Source organism: Fundulus heteroclitus, chromosome 7 (assembly GCF_011125445.2).
Source record: "Fundulus heteroclitus isolate FHET01 chromosome 7, MU-UCD_Fhet_4.1, whole genome shotgun sequence".
Classification (NCBI taxonomy): Eukaryota; Metazoa; Chordata; class Actinopteri; order Cyprinodontiformes; family Fundulidae; genus Fundulus; species Fundulus heteroclitus.
The window spans coordinates 3,297,244-3,311,594 of NC_046367.1; positions in this window are offsets into that span (position 1 = coordinate 3,297,244).

Consider the following 14,351-nt stretch of genomic DNA (forward strand, 5'->3'; position numbering starts at 1 on the left):
TTGAGTTCTGGGCCCAGATTTGGTGAGGCTTAGTTGCTAAAGGAGGCCGATCTGACACATGGCCTTTAGTGAGCTTTGGTGACATTAAGTATTGGCACCCCAACACACCATTTTTGTCAAATGTTGAGTTCTGGGCCCAGATTTGGTGAGGCTTAGTTGCTAAAGGAGGCCAAAGTGAGCTTTGGTGACATTAAGTATTGGCACCCTTTTTGAGGAACTTCCCAGTACAGGATTTGGACCAAACTAACAGTACAATCACACGGTCATACTGGACACAACCATGTTAGCGGCTAACGCTTAGCATGTTGCTAACCGGAAGTAGCTCTAGAAAGGTCTCACCAACTTCTGCTTCACAGAGTTTGTACTTCCTTTAGTAGTCTGTAATGCCTTTAACATTTTTATTCACATATTTCATTTTTTCATGCTACATTGAAGTATTTAATCATGTTTTAATAACACCAATTTTCCATGCTGCTTGGATGCAGACCTTCTCCTGTCGGCTGGTTTTTTGGTGAGGCTTAATTGCTAAAGGAGGCCGATCTGACACATGGCCTTTGGTGAGCTTTGGTGACATTAAGTATTGGCACCCTTTTTGAGGAACTTCCCAGTACAGGATTTGGACCAAACTAACACAGTACAATCACACGGTCATACTGGACACAACCATGTTAGCGGCTAACGCTTAGCATGTTGCTAACCGGAAGTAGCTCTAGGAAGATCTCACCAACTTCTGCTTCACAGTTTGTACTTCCTTTAGTAGTTTGTAATGCCTTTAACATTGGTGAGGCTTAGTTGCTAAAGGAGGCCGATCTGACACATGGCCTTTGGTGAGCTTTGGTGACATTAAGTATTGGCACCCTTTTTGAGAAACTTCCCAGTACAGGATTTGGACCAAACTAACAGAGTACAATCACCTGGTGATACTGGACACAACCATGTTAGCGGCTAATGCTTAGCATGTTGCTAACCGGAAGTAGCTCTAGGAAGGTCTCACCAACTTCTGCTTCACAGAGTTTGTACTTCCTTTAGTAGTCTGTAATGCCTTTAACATTTTTATTCACATATTTAATTTTTTCATGCTACATTGAAGTACTTAATCATGTTTTAATAACACCAATTTTTCATGCTGCTTGGATGCAGACCTTCTCCTGTCGGCTGGTTTTTTGGTGATGCTTAGTTGCTAAAGGAGGCCGATCTGACACATGGTCTTTGGTGAGCTTTGGTGACATTAAGTATTGGCACCCTTTTTGAGGAACTTCCCAGTACAGGATTTGGACCAAACTAACAGAGTACAATCACACGGTCATACTGGACACAACCATGTTAGCGGCTAAGGCTTAGCATGTTGCTAACCGGAAGTAGCTCTAGGAAGGTCTTACCAACTTCTGCTTCACAGAGTTTGTACTTCCTTTAGTAGTTTGTAATGCCTTTAACATTTTTATTCACATATTTCATTTTTTCATGCTACATTGAAGTATTTAATCATGTTTTAATAACACCAATTTTCCATGCTGCTTGGATGCAGACCTTCTCCTGTCGGCTGGTTTTGACGAAGACAAATCCTTTTCACACTCAGAAGATTTGATTTAAAATCCCCAAGTGATAAAAGCCTACGACCAAGGAACTCGGAAGCCTTGCCTTTGACGGTTACGCGCACCACCAGGCGGGCGCCTTCTTCAACTTCTTCAGAAGTTGAACGATTCTAGTTATAGTTACTTTCCGAAAAACAGTATTTATTAGATGTAGAGGGATATTCTTACCTGTATGTCGTCCGAAAGATACCGTCTCCTCTCCAAGGATAAAAACAACATCCTTACAACAAGATGGCGCCTGTTAACTTCCGGCTAAGCGTGGTGTCAAAATCCACTTCCGGTATAAATAGAACTGTTTTGTTAGCGAGACTCCTGGATGATCCTGGACGATCCAAGGTTTAGTTCTGTTTCAGACAATTTTCGTATTTGTTTAGTTAGCTTGGGTGATTTTCAAGGGACTAATTTAGTTGTGAAATTATTAAAATGTGAACATTATGAACGTTCCCCTGTCTCGTGTTAACTGCCCTCTAGTGACTGAATTGAGAACTGTGGCTATTTATTTTTCCCCTTCTAAAGTTTGTTAATAAAGGCCACAATTAATGAAATAATAAATTCAAGACATCTTAGCAAAACATGTTTTTTAAAAAGCTCTTAAAAGCTACTTAATCCACAGCGTGGTGATGTTAGAACACAATTAACTAAATGAAAAGTGTACAAAATAATTACGCTATACATAAAATAATAAAACAACAAAGCACATACTTTTTGGTTTGACATTAATTCCAGTGTATCAATATGAAAGTAGAATTCACCTATGTGAAAACAATAAAGGAAGAGTTATTAAAAACTTTAAGAATATGAAATACTGATCAGGGCCGGTTTATTATGAAACATATTGATCTGTCATTTCAGTAAAATTTTGAGATCTAAATTTTCAGGCGCTTCACTGAAAGGGGGGTTGTGAAGTGATTGTTTCTTTCCTTCAGCCGCGACACCACATACATGCAGATAAATACTAAAACGGCAGCGGGAAAAGGCTCAAATACGTGAGAAACCAGGAGGGTTTAGGGAGGGTTGGCAGTTAACGTTACTAACTAAACCTTTGAAACACATAGCCACTGCTTGCTGGCTTTATGATCTGCCGCTCCTAAACCCATCCATTCGTAAACTGCACATGAGACTCCAAGGACTTGTAGCTTTGGAACTGTTCTGAAGTATAGGCGCTCACACAACAAACAAGGTAGCCGAAGACGTCTGATATGCAAAACAGTGGCAACAAGTCGGCGGCGGCGCTCCATAATAATGCTGGTTTTTTCAACATACCAGTCCCTGGTTTCTCTATTTAATATGTCCCGGTAAATTCCAGATCCTTTTCGGGATTTTAACATATTTTTTCTATCTATTCTTTCTCAACTCTACTTCTACGTCTCTTCGTTCAACAACGTTATGTCAGAGGTATTTTAACGTTGCGTTGCCATCAAAATGGCCGCCACGTCCCACAATGCAACGCAGATCCCAAGCCCCACAGACATATATACGTAGACGCGTCATAGGGCGCAGGTTCGCACGACAACGTCACCGGCATATTGTATGTGGCAGAAAAAAGTTGAGTTCTGTTGTAGTGAACGTGGATCAGAGAAGATGCCTCATTCCTGTGCTGCATGGAAATGTATTCTGGCTGATTTCACTACTTGTATCTGCCTTCTATAAACTAAAGCTGCACCATGTTGCAAAACTGGACACACTAAAGCTGCAGAGTGGTAACACAGGCTATATATGTATATATATATATATATATATATATATATATATATATATATATATATATATACTCACCCAAAATATATATATATATTTTTGGGTGAGTATTAAAGAGGTAAAATTAATAATATGAGAAAAAAAGTCCTAGGTCAATAAAGTAAAAATAAACAAACAAACACAAAAGTGGTATTGTTCTGAGAAAAACGTCATATTATAAGAATTAAGGGGAAACATTTCCAGAATAATCACAGTTTGCAGAATTATTTCACTCCTGTAGCAATAGGGCCAGGTTAGATTATTTTAAATATTTTTATTTTTAGGAGAATAAATTCAGGAGAATGAAGGTAAAGGGATACGAAAATAAACTTGTAATATTACAAAAAAAATATTACGAATACAAAGTATATTCTGAGATTAAAGTCCCTCTGATACTGTTTAAGTGACTGAGTAACTGCAGATTTGCCACATTTAAGATGGCGGACGCTCTGACACATCGCAGCATAGGCAGAACCCGCCCAATGTCCAGCAGGGGTCCCACAAGGTTCTATTTTGGGACCGGTATTGTTCTCCCTATATATAAATGACCTCCCGGATGTTTGTCAAAATGTCCAATTCCAAATGTATGCTGATGATGCTGTTATTTTTACACCTGCTAAAAGCACACAGGAAGCATCGTCCGTCCTCACATCAGCCCTGGACAATATACAGCCCTGGCTCCTTCAATCATGTCTGTCATTGAACAAAAAAAAACTGTTTCTATGATGTTCACAAAAAAAACATAAAACTTGAGCCGTCCAAAGTGTTCCTGGGAGGAGTGGAACTTGAGCTTGTGGAAGAGTTCAAGTACCTCGGGTCACACTGGACACAACACTTTCATTCAAAAAACACATCAAAATCACTGCAAACAAAATTAAATATAATATACGTAACTTTAAGCAAATCAGATCATCGATGACAATCAGTTCTGCTAAAATGTTCTTACACTTGATGATATTTTCACACATAGACTACTGCATCACAACCTACTCACTCACTGGAGACACAACTTTAAAACCAATAGAAATATTATTCAAAAAATCCTTAAAAATCTTTGATCAAAAGCCCCTGTCATTTCATCAGTGTAACATTTTGGAAAAATATAATATGCTCAAGTTTGAAAATTTTATCCATTTTAAAAATAGTTGTTTAATTTACAAAGTTCTGAATGGATTAGCCCCACCTCCACTTTCTACCTACATTAGACCTGGCAGACGTATCTGCACTAGAGCCTCTTCCAGAGGAGACCTAGAGATCCCCCACAGAAGAACAACCTTTGGACAAACTGTTCTATCCGTCAGAGGGGGTCACTTCTGGAACAGCCTCCCAACAAACATCAGGGAATGTCCCACTTACTGCACATTTAAAAAGCACCTTAAACAGTTTCTTAAAAGTTCTCAGTCATGCACTCACTAATTTTATTTTTTGTAATGTCATTGTTTGAACGTGTGTCTAGTATTTTGACTGATATTGTATTTTGTTATCTTGTGTTGTTGTTTTTTTATTGTTCCTGCCTCAGGACGACAGATGTAAATTAGCATCTATGCTATAATCTGGCTCATTTACAATCTGTACAAGAGTATGATTGTTCATTAATGTGCACTGTCCTGATTAAATAAATAAATAATAATAATAATGACACGTCTACTCTTATATTATGTCTATGCCAAGCCCTATTAATCCATCACTTTCTGCCACATCGGTCGTCGCCATCTTGGATTCTTCTTCTTCTCTTTTTTTATCGTGGTTGGCAAACAACTTTTAGGTGCATTACCACCACCTTCCAGATTGGAGTATGGATAAACCTTAATCGTATATTCTCCCCACAGAAAAAAGGTATGATGATTGCTAGAAAATGTTGATAATGAGAAAACACTGTGTTCTCACAAGTTGTGTAAAGTTGTAAAGTAATGCAATTTTAGGAAAACTTTTTCAAGAAACGGGTAAGTTATGAAAATTTAATTTTTGTTGCACAGTGTTTGTAAATTAATGAAAAAAGAGTGTAAAGTTAAAACATAATAGTGGACATTGACATGCATACAATAGTCATTGTGTAGTGTGTGTTGTCTGGTCTAAACCTGTTGGTGCCACATGTGTTTTATTGTTAAAACTAAGAATAGTCTCCTTTATGAAAACATACTAGGCTTAAAACTTTTGCCAAGCAACTTGCATATGATGAACGATGAGAGTGAGAAAGAGATCTTTACATCATATAAAGATGATCTACCATCAGGATCAACATTAAAGCAGGAAGTGAAGTTGTGGCACACAAAGTGGTCATCATCAGTGGAAAAACCAGCTCTCTCCCTGAAATTCTAAGGATAACAAATATGAAGTGATACCCAAACATTTCTATGATTCTTCACCTTCTGTTAGTTAAACCTGTCACGAGTGCTTCTGTAGAACGTGCTAACTCGGGCCTTAAAGCAGTGAAAACTTTGCTAAGGTCGACAATGGGACAGGAAAGGTTTGTGGATTTGCTACTTATGTATGTCCACAAGGACATTCATTTAGACATCAACAAAATCATAGACATATTTGCCCAGAAGCATCCTTGAGGGTTGACATTTGTAAACCCATTATCATCGTCATCATAAAGTGGAAGGTGTCATAGAAGAGAACAATATTCTTTGTCAAGCCTTACTGTTCTATTAGCCATATAGGCTTATGGCTCAACTTCACCATACATGTTCATTGGTTTAACTTACTTTAAAGTTGTTGTTTTTTTTTCTCAACATAGTTTATCTGGTTGAAATATATTGTTAAAATACACGTATATTAAAAAAAATCCTTTATCATTTGAACCATACCAAAATGTTCTTAAGTCCTTGGGTCTTTTTATTTCATTTTAACTAAATAAATATAATTTCTGGAAATAAACAAAATCTTTGTTTGATTAAATGTTAAGGATAATTTTTTTCTTCAAACTACTTTTTAACCTTGTGCATGCTGTAAAAAACAAAATATTTTGGCTTAAAAATCCTTTTTCAATTACAATAATGTAATCTTGCTAATTCCACTTATTTTCATCCATTAAGTTGATTATCAATTAAAAAACTCTTAGATAAATAATTAGGGTAGTGTGAAAGAGTAAAGATAACATTCTTTGGTCATTTAGCCTCACATTGTCTTGACGTGACCCTTGACCCTTGACCCCATGACCCTTAGGTGCGCACCCCCCTTTGAAAAATACTGGATCCGCCCCTGCTGAGCACCTGCTGTTTCGGTTGGAATGTTTGTAGGATCTTGCCATATGAATAAGGAACACCACTGCTCGCAGCAAAGAGGCGAAGGTGGAGAAGCGCTGAAACCGGTCAGGGTTAAGTCCAGATTCCTTCAGGTAAGTAGTGTAGGTGCGCACCTGTGGCCGTATCTCTGAGTCATTTTCTGGTTTGATGAGCTCAAACGTCTCACTTGCTTGGGTTGTTTCCACACATGATTGATGCAGGAATGCAGGTCCGGTGAACCAGGAACTCTGTGCAAGATGGGATGCAGGTAGAGATCTGGATGTGTGATCTGCAGGTTCTCTCCGTAGCCTCTAGTCCTGCGACCTCCGTAGCCTCTAGTCCTGCGACCTCCGTAGCCTCTAGTCCTGTGACACCTGTGTCCTGTGGCCCTACTTCGTCCTTAGTTGATAGCCACTTGTCTTCCAGGGTACTTTTCCACCGCTGGCCACATCAGACTCTGCTACTTTGCCGTCGGGGTCACCCACCGCGACGCCCGTGTCTGACTTTGCCTCGTCGGGGTCGCCCACCGCGACGCCCGCGTCTAGCTCTGCCATGTCGGGGTCGCCCACCGCGACGCCCACGTCTGACTCTGCCCGTTTCAGACTCTGCTGCTCCGCCACCGAGGTCGCCCACCGCGATGCCCGCATCTAGCTATGCCACCTCGGGGTCGCCCACCGCGACGCCCGCGTCTAGCTCTGCCATGTCGGGGTCGCCCACCGCGACGCCCACGTCTGACTCTGCCTCGTCGGGATCCCCCACCGCGACACCCGTTTCAGACTCTGCTGCTCCGCCGCCGAGGTCGCCCACCAGAGGTCCCTCCTCCTGGGCATCTAGTGCCTAACCAGACTGTCCTTTGTTCACCCCGTTGGAGTAGATTTGTGTTTTGGTTTCTTCTGTTTTTTGGATTTTTTTTGTTCCGACCGTCCAGTACCTCCCTCCGCCCACCCTGGGTGGGTCGTTTTTTGTTTATATGACTCTTGGTTCCTTCCTCCACTATCCACAAATTTCAATAAACTTTACTCTGTTATGGTAGTGTTCGGGTTCAATAACAAAACATGACACATAGGGTCATGGTGCCGACTCTCTCCAACTCCTGACCGCTGCTGCTGGTCACTGGTCAATGCACAGTTGCTCGTAGCAGTTAGTGTTATGCACATTCAGAACAGCGACTCTCTTACTCCACCAAAACTGAGTCCAGAAGTCCCTTCTGGCACACCAAAGCTGGACAGCAAAAGAATCAGAGGCAAAGAAACAAAGTATGGTATATTTGGCAATTGTCTGATATAGTTGTATTGTCAATATCTGTGTATTTTATTTTATTTGAACTGACAATAGATCCAGTTAATTTAACAAGTCAACCTGAAATACTGTAATCACAATTTGGATTTTACAATGCAATTCATCAATCCAGCAAAAATGATTTCCTGAACTTCAATGTTGTCTCACTGGACAACTCTGAAGCAAAAACAGCAAATGTTATAGATTGATTCATTTATTTTGTGATAAGATTTGAGAAATTAATGATAAAACCTCCCCAAAGCTATCCTGTCCAAAGACTGTCATTTTGGGTTCCTGAGCCCTGGAAATGCTCACTAGGTGCTGCACAATGGCAGCCCACTGCTCCCTAAGGGATGGGCTAAATACAGAGGACACATTTTATTGGAATCTATATTGCAATGACAAATAAAGATGATCATTAGTCCTGGTCTAGTTCTAAACATTTGACATCGAATTAAATTGTTTTGTTTCTTTAGATAATGAGTTCTTCAAGCCCCTCAGGTGTTGTCCCCTCCAAGTTTTTATCAAAGCCTTCCAAGCTATTGGTTGTTAGGCACTAAATAGGGATGCAAGTTAGCGATTAATGAGTTAATCTAAAGTTGACTGACCTTTTTAATCAACTAACAATTAATTGATAAGCGGTCATTTTCCTAAAAACCCAAGTTTTTTGTCACCTGTCAAGCTTAGGAGGGGGGTATGGACATAAACATCTCATGGCAGATGTTCTCCCCTTCAGGGGGTGCATTCTCCTAGTGGGAGAAGAAGATGTAGGGGTGAACCCAGCCTGGGTGTCTTTTGTCGTATGTGGTATGGGAGTTGTATGAATGTTAGTGCTGGGGTGGCCAGGGGATGCTTTTGGCCAGTTCTATCCAGGTAACAGGGGTCTGCATGGTTTGGGCAGGCTGGCTCACCAGAGTTTTTTTTCCTCCCTTTTCTTCCCCCGGATGGCCCAGAGTGGTGTTGGTCTCGGTTTGTGATTGGCTCTCAGACCCTGCAGCCAATCCCTGGCCCCATGGACTATGGTGGTGTCGCATCCCTGGGTGGATGGGCCTGTGGGCTGTCTGGTCCGGGATCGGGGTGGGGGGGTTAGGATCGGAGCTGTTTCAGTGTCCACTGAACATGAAATATTCCCAGCATAAACTGTTATACAGCTTCTTGCATATATAAATCAAGCGGAGCACTATGACGAAAGCAGTAAGTCTCCACTTGTACAAGTAAAATCTGTTGGGCTCTTTTTGGCACTGAGACAACAATTCTTATTTCCACATTGCCAGACAGGACACAAAAAACAAGTTTTCTCCTGTATCAGGAGGGTATTTCCACAACAGGAAGGGTTATTTTTTTTTTTTTTACAGTATGATGCATTTAAAAAGAGGCACATCATTACATTAACTATTTATTGTGCCACCTATATTTTATACTGTAAAATTGTGGCTTTCTCACTGGCCAAACTGAACAAGCTGAAAACATACATTGCAGAAATGGAAATACACCCGCAATCGAAATAAGAGGGCATGTTACCCAAATAAGGGTGTAAGAGTGTTACATAAAACACTTAACAACTCCACTAGCTCTTAACTCATTATATTACAGACAAAAATAAACATGGTTCAATACCATAACAAAATAATCAGAAATATAACTTCATTCCTTCAGTTACCAAACAGGCTATTTTAAACATTTTGAGTTTAATTTTAGCAGCTAGTTTTGTAAATACATCAACAGGAATTGAAAAAACACATAACAACATAAAACAAAGGGGGTCCGTGTATCTTTTGGTCATTGGATTTTTGTTTCAGAAAAAGGGAATTGAAAAAACAAAAACAAATGGCCATTTGATTTTTGTTTTAAAATACACAAAAGAAAATCGAAATACAAAGCGTTTCTCTTTTTCATTGTCAATAAGGGAAAGTGAATTTTGAAAAACTATTTGAATTTCATTTTACATTTCGGGTAAAAAAAAAAAAAAAAGTGACAACTTTCTGAGACCAGAAGTTGTCACTTATGCGTTGCAAAAACACCACATTTTTCAGAATAAAATGTCTTAAGAACCTTACGCGGATATTATTATTTTAATATCGCTGATTATGGCTTACAGCTTAAGAAACCCAAATATCCTATCTCAAAATATTAGAATATCGTGAAAAAGTATACTAGTACGCTATTCAACTAATCACTTGAATCGTCTAATTAACTCGAAACACTGCAGGGTTTCCTGAGCCTTGAAAAACACTCAGCTTGGTTCAGTAAACTAAATCACAAGTACAGTATGGTAGTGGTTAAGAGACGACATAAGATTCTCACAGTAACTGGTGTACTGACCATGGCATTACTGTCGTTGATTGGCCTGCCAATTCCCCTGACCTGAACCCCATCGAGAATTTGTGGGGTATTGTGAAGAAGAAGCTGAAAGACACCAGACCCAACAATGCAAATGAGCTAAAGGCCACTATTGAAGCATCCTGGGCATCCATAACACCTCAGCAATGCCACAGGCTGATTGCCTCCATGCCACGCCGCATTGATGCAGTAATCTGTGCAAAAGGATTCCCAACCAAGTACTGAGTGCATTAATGGACATTTTCAAATGTTTGATTTTGTTTTGCTGTTATAATATTTTTTTTTTACTTGGTCTAAGGAAATATTCTAATATTTTGAGATAGGATTTTTGAGTTTTCTTTAGCTGTACGCCATAATCAGCGATATTAAAACAATAAAAGGCTTGCAATATTTCAGTTGATTTGTAATGAATCCAGAATGTATGACATTTCATGTTTTCTAATTGCATTACAGAAAATAAAGAACTTTATCATAATATTCTAATTTTCTGAGACAGTCCTGTATATGAATTTTGATGAGTAACATCTCAAGATCTAAACCTGACGTCTGTAAGTGAAAGTAAAAACAATTTGTTTTGTATCCCTGTGCAAATTCTCAGGGGTCCGTTCTTCGTACGTCGCTAACTGAGTTAGCAGGATTTCATTGTTGAAGATTTGGCATGATCTTGGATCGTTTGGTTCTTCGAAAGACTTCCTGCACTTGTTGTCATAGCAACATGTGCGCCAGCTTAAGCCTGCTCTCGAGCAGGCTTATTTCATGTAAACAAGATTAGATCACCGCTGTATAAGCGGAGGAGATAGGGAAGTCTGCCATAGCCATGTCCATTTTTACGACTGCAACCTGTTGCGGAAGGTGCAAGAATAATTTGCAGAGTTTTTCGAATTAATCGCGTATAGGGCTTGGGATCCGCGTTGCATTGTGGGACGAGGCGGCTATGTTGATGGCAACGCAACGTTAAAATACCTCTGACATAACGTTGTTGAACGAAGAGACGTAGAAGTAGAGTTGAGAAAGAATAGATAGAAAAAATATGTTAAAATCCCGAAAAGGATCTGAAATTTACCGGGACACATTAAATAGAGAAGCCAGGGACCGGTATGTTGACAAAATCAGCATTATTATGGAGCGCCGACGACGACTTGTTGCCACTGTTTTGCATATCAGACGTCTTCGGCTACCTTGTTTGTAGTGTGAGCGCCTATACTTCAGAACAGTTCCAAAGCTACAAGTCCTTGGAGTCTCATGTGCAGTTTACGAATGGATGGGTTCAGGAACTGCAGATCATAAAGCCAGCAAACAGTGGGAACACAGTAATTCGTACAAAGGTAAGCTGTGCCCAGACGGGCTCTGGCACCTGCTAACCGTTAGTGCTAACAACCACTCACGCATGTAATGTACTTTTAACTAGCTGCTATGTGTTTCAAAGGTGTAGTTAGTAATGTTAACTGCCAACCTTCCCTATACCCTCCGGGTTTCTCTAGTATTTGAGCCTTTTCCCGCTGCCGTTTTAGTATTTATGTGCATGTATGTGGTGTCGTGGCTGAAGGAAAGAAACAATAGACCCTTTTCACATGACGTCACTCAACTTCCGTTTTGAAGCGGAGCAGGGTATCTTTACTTCCGGCTACATGCTTTTACATAGAAAATTTGGGAGGTGAAGACGTGTTTCACTGATAATCAGCGCGATTTCATAAGGTAAGACTGATACCACAATACTAAGCGTGTCGTATTGACTATCTATTTTACCCATTAGTATTTGTAGCGATCATTGCTGTTATATAGATGCTTTGATCGGGACAGTAACATGTGGATCAAAGCTAACATGCAGCAGCTTGTTAGCTTACTTTACCATTAATCTGATGTAGCTGTTATAAAATGATTACTGTAGCTTTGCTGTTATATAAATAAATCTTGTTCACTGAGTGAAAAAGGAGACATTTATCTACTACATTGTTCCCTTTACTTGATTATGGTGACGTGTTATGTATAATTGCAGTCACTGAATTCAAAAGATCTTATTCCAATTGAATCTTTTTGTTCATTCCTAAAAAAAAAATGACCGTGGGTCTATTGAACAGTACTTCTGTTTCAGAATTTTCTGTGTATTATAATGAATTTTCTTCATAATATTATTTGCACTTATATTAATGCACTATTTTTTAGTTTTTGTGCAAAATACTGTATATTTTAAGTAGAAGCCTGAAATTGTTTTATTATACTGTATTAGTAATGACATGTGCTGCTGACCTCTTTGTCAGATCAACCTTTAAAAAAAGAGATCTTAATCTCAATGGGAGTTTATCTGGTTAAATAAAGGTTTTAAAAAGTATTATAATTAATCTATTTTTTCTCCCCTTGTGTCCATCTCTCAGCAGCATCATATCCACCAAGCATGGCTCAATCACAGAGAAACTGCTACTGCATTGTCCCACAGCGTTCGAACAACAAAAAAACCTTTCCATATCTCAGTTTTCACGACTTCCCGGCTGATGCTGAGACTGGAACCCATTGGGTGACGGCAATAAGAAGAGACGAGGGGCCAAATTTTAAAATCCTTCGCGGCAGCACTTAGGCCTGCAGTCAGCACTTCTCTTCCGAGGAGACCTATGTTTCTGCAAGTGGTCTTTAACAAATTAAACTCCATCTTTCTTTCTTAAAGATAATTTTTATTAGAGCTGTCAAAATCAATTTGTTAATGAAAGTAAATTAATCTGAGAAATTAATTAATTTCTGCACATACAAATGGTTTTTAAAAATACTCACCTGTACACTGTGATCGCACACTGTCTCTTTCTCCTGCATTGTTTACATTTCAATTGTTTACTGTTAAATCACTGCTGCACTTTATCCTGTAATTTACTGTAATTCTTAAGCTGTATGCAAACGAAATTTCGTTCTGTACGCACTCTGTGCATACAAAATGACAAATAAAGTTGTCTAAGTCTAATTTGTCTATGGATGAACCCAGAACCACACACAAGGGACTTAAAATGAAAGTCTTTATTGAAGGTTTGATGGGATGGAGGGTGATGTAACCAGCGAGGTAGAACTGCACGGGAACAGGGTGATGGTTTTGGCAGGAGCTGACGGCCCGGAGAGAGACTTCTTGGAACCAGGGACAGGCAGCAGGGTCCACAGCTCGGCAGAGAATTGACAGTTCAGGGGAGAACCCACCAGAGCTCGGCAGCAGGCTCTTCTGTAAGGCAGAGGGGAACCGGAGCAAGGCAGCAGGATAAACAGGACAGGTAAAAGGTAAAATGGACAGAGCTGCTATGAAGTATCTATGTAATAAATAACTAAAATATTTGAAGTGTGATGTCTGAAGTTTTTTAAAATCCATGTTTTTTTGGTCAGTTCCTGAAAAATAACAGTAAAGGACACAAGGGGTTTGCCCCGACAGCAGCATAATCCATAAATACTATAATTAACTGATTATTAGTGTGCATGCAGTGTGCATGCAACATTATTGACAGCGTCTTTCTCAGTTTTTGATGTCCTAAACTATCGCAGTTTTAACAGGAATGGGCAGAATTATTTTCTTAATTGAGGCTCCAAATCTACTGATGAGACTGAGAAACACACTGAACCCACAGAGGAACTTTGTGGGATACTGCAAAGTCTGCAACTGCAGTAAAATACTACACAAAAAGAAAAAGCTGAAGGGAATGAGGCTCCTCATTTTTATTCATAGAGCTGTGACAGCGTGCTCTAACTGTGACCAAGTGGCCAACAGCATTGACACTGTTCTAAAACAAAGTATGAAAAGGCTCAACATTATACATAAACTATATCCCTGGTGTGACTCATTGGCTAAAAGCTGTGAAACAGAATAGCTGATATAGCAGTAAAGCTAGCGTAGCAATATAATGGAGAAATAGAAAACTAATAAATGACAAAAGTCCTGTTGGTAGCATAGCTATAATTATCTTAGCATCTATGCTAACAACAGAGCTAAGAAGACAAAGATAAGATAAGATAAGATAGTCTTTATTGATCTCACAATGGAGAAATTCACTCGTCACATTGGCTCATACAAGAAGGTGCAGAGTAGGAAGGTGCATTCAGTTATATACAGTGAATCTTCATATATACAATGGATCAAAAAGAATACCAAAAAATACAAAAAAGGAAATAGGAATGGGTATATGATGTCTTATTTACATTCATAGTGGTCTAT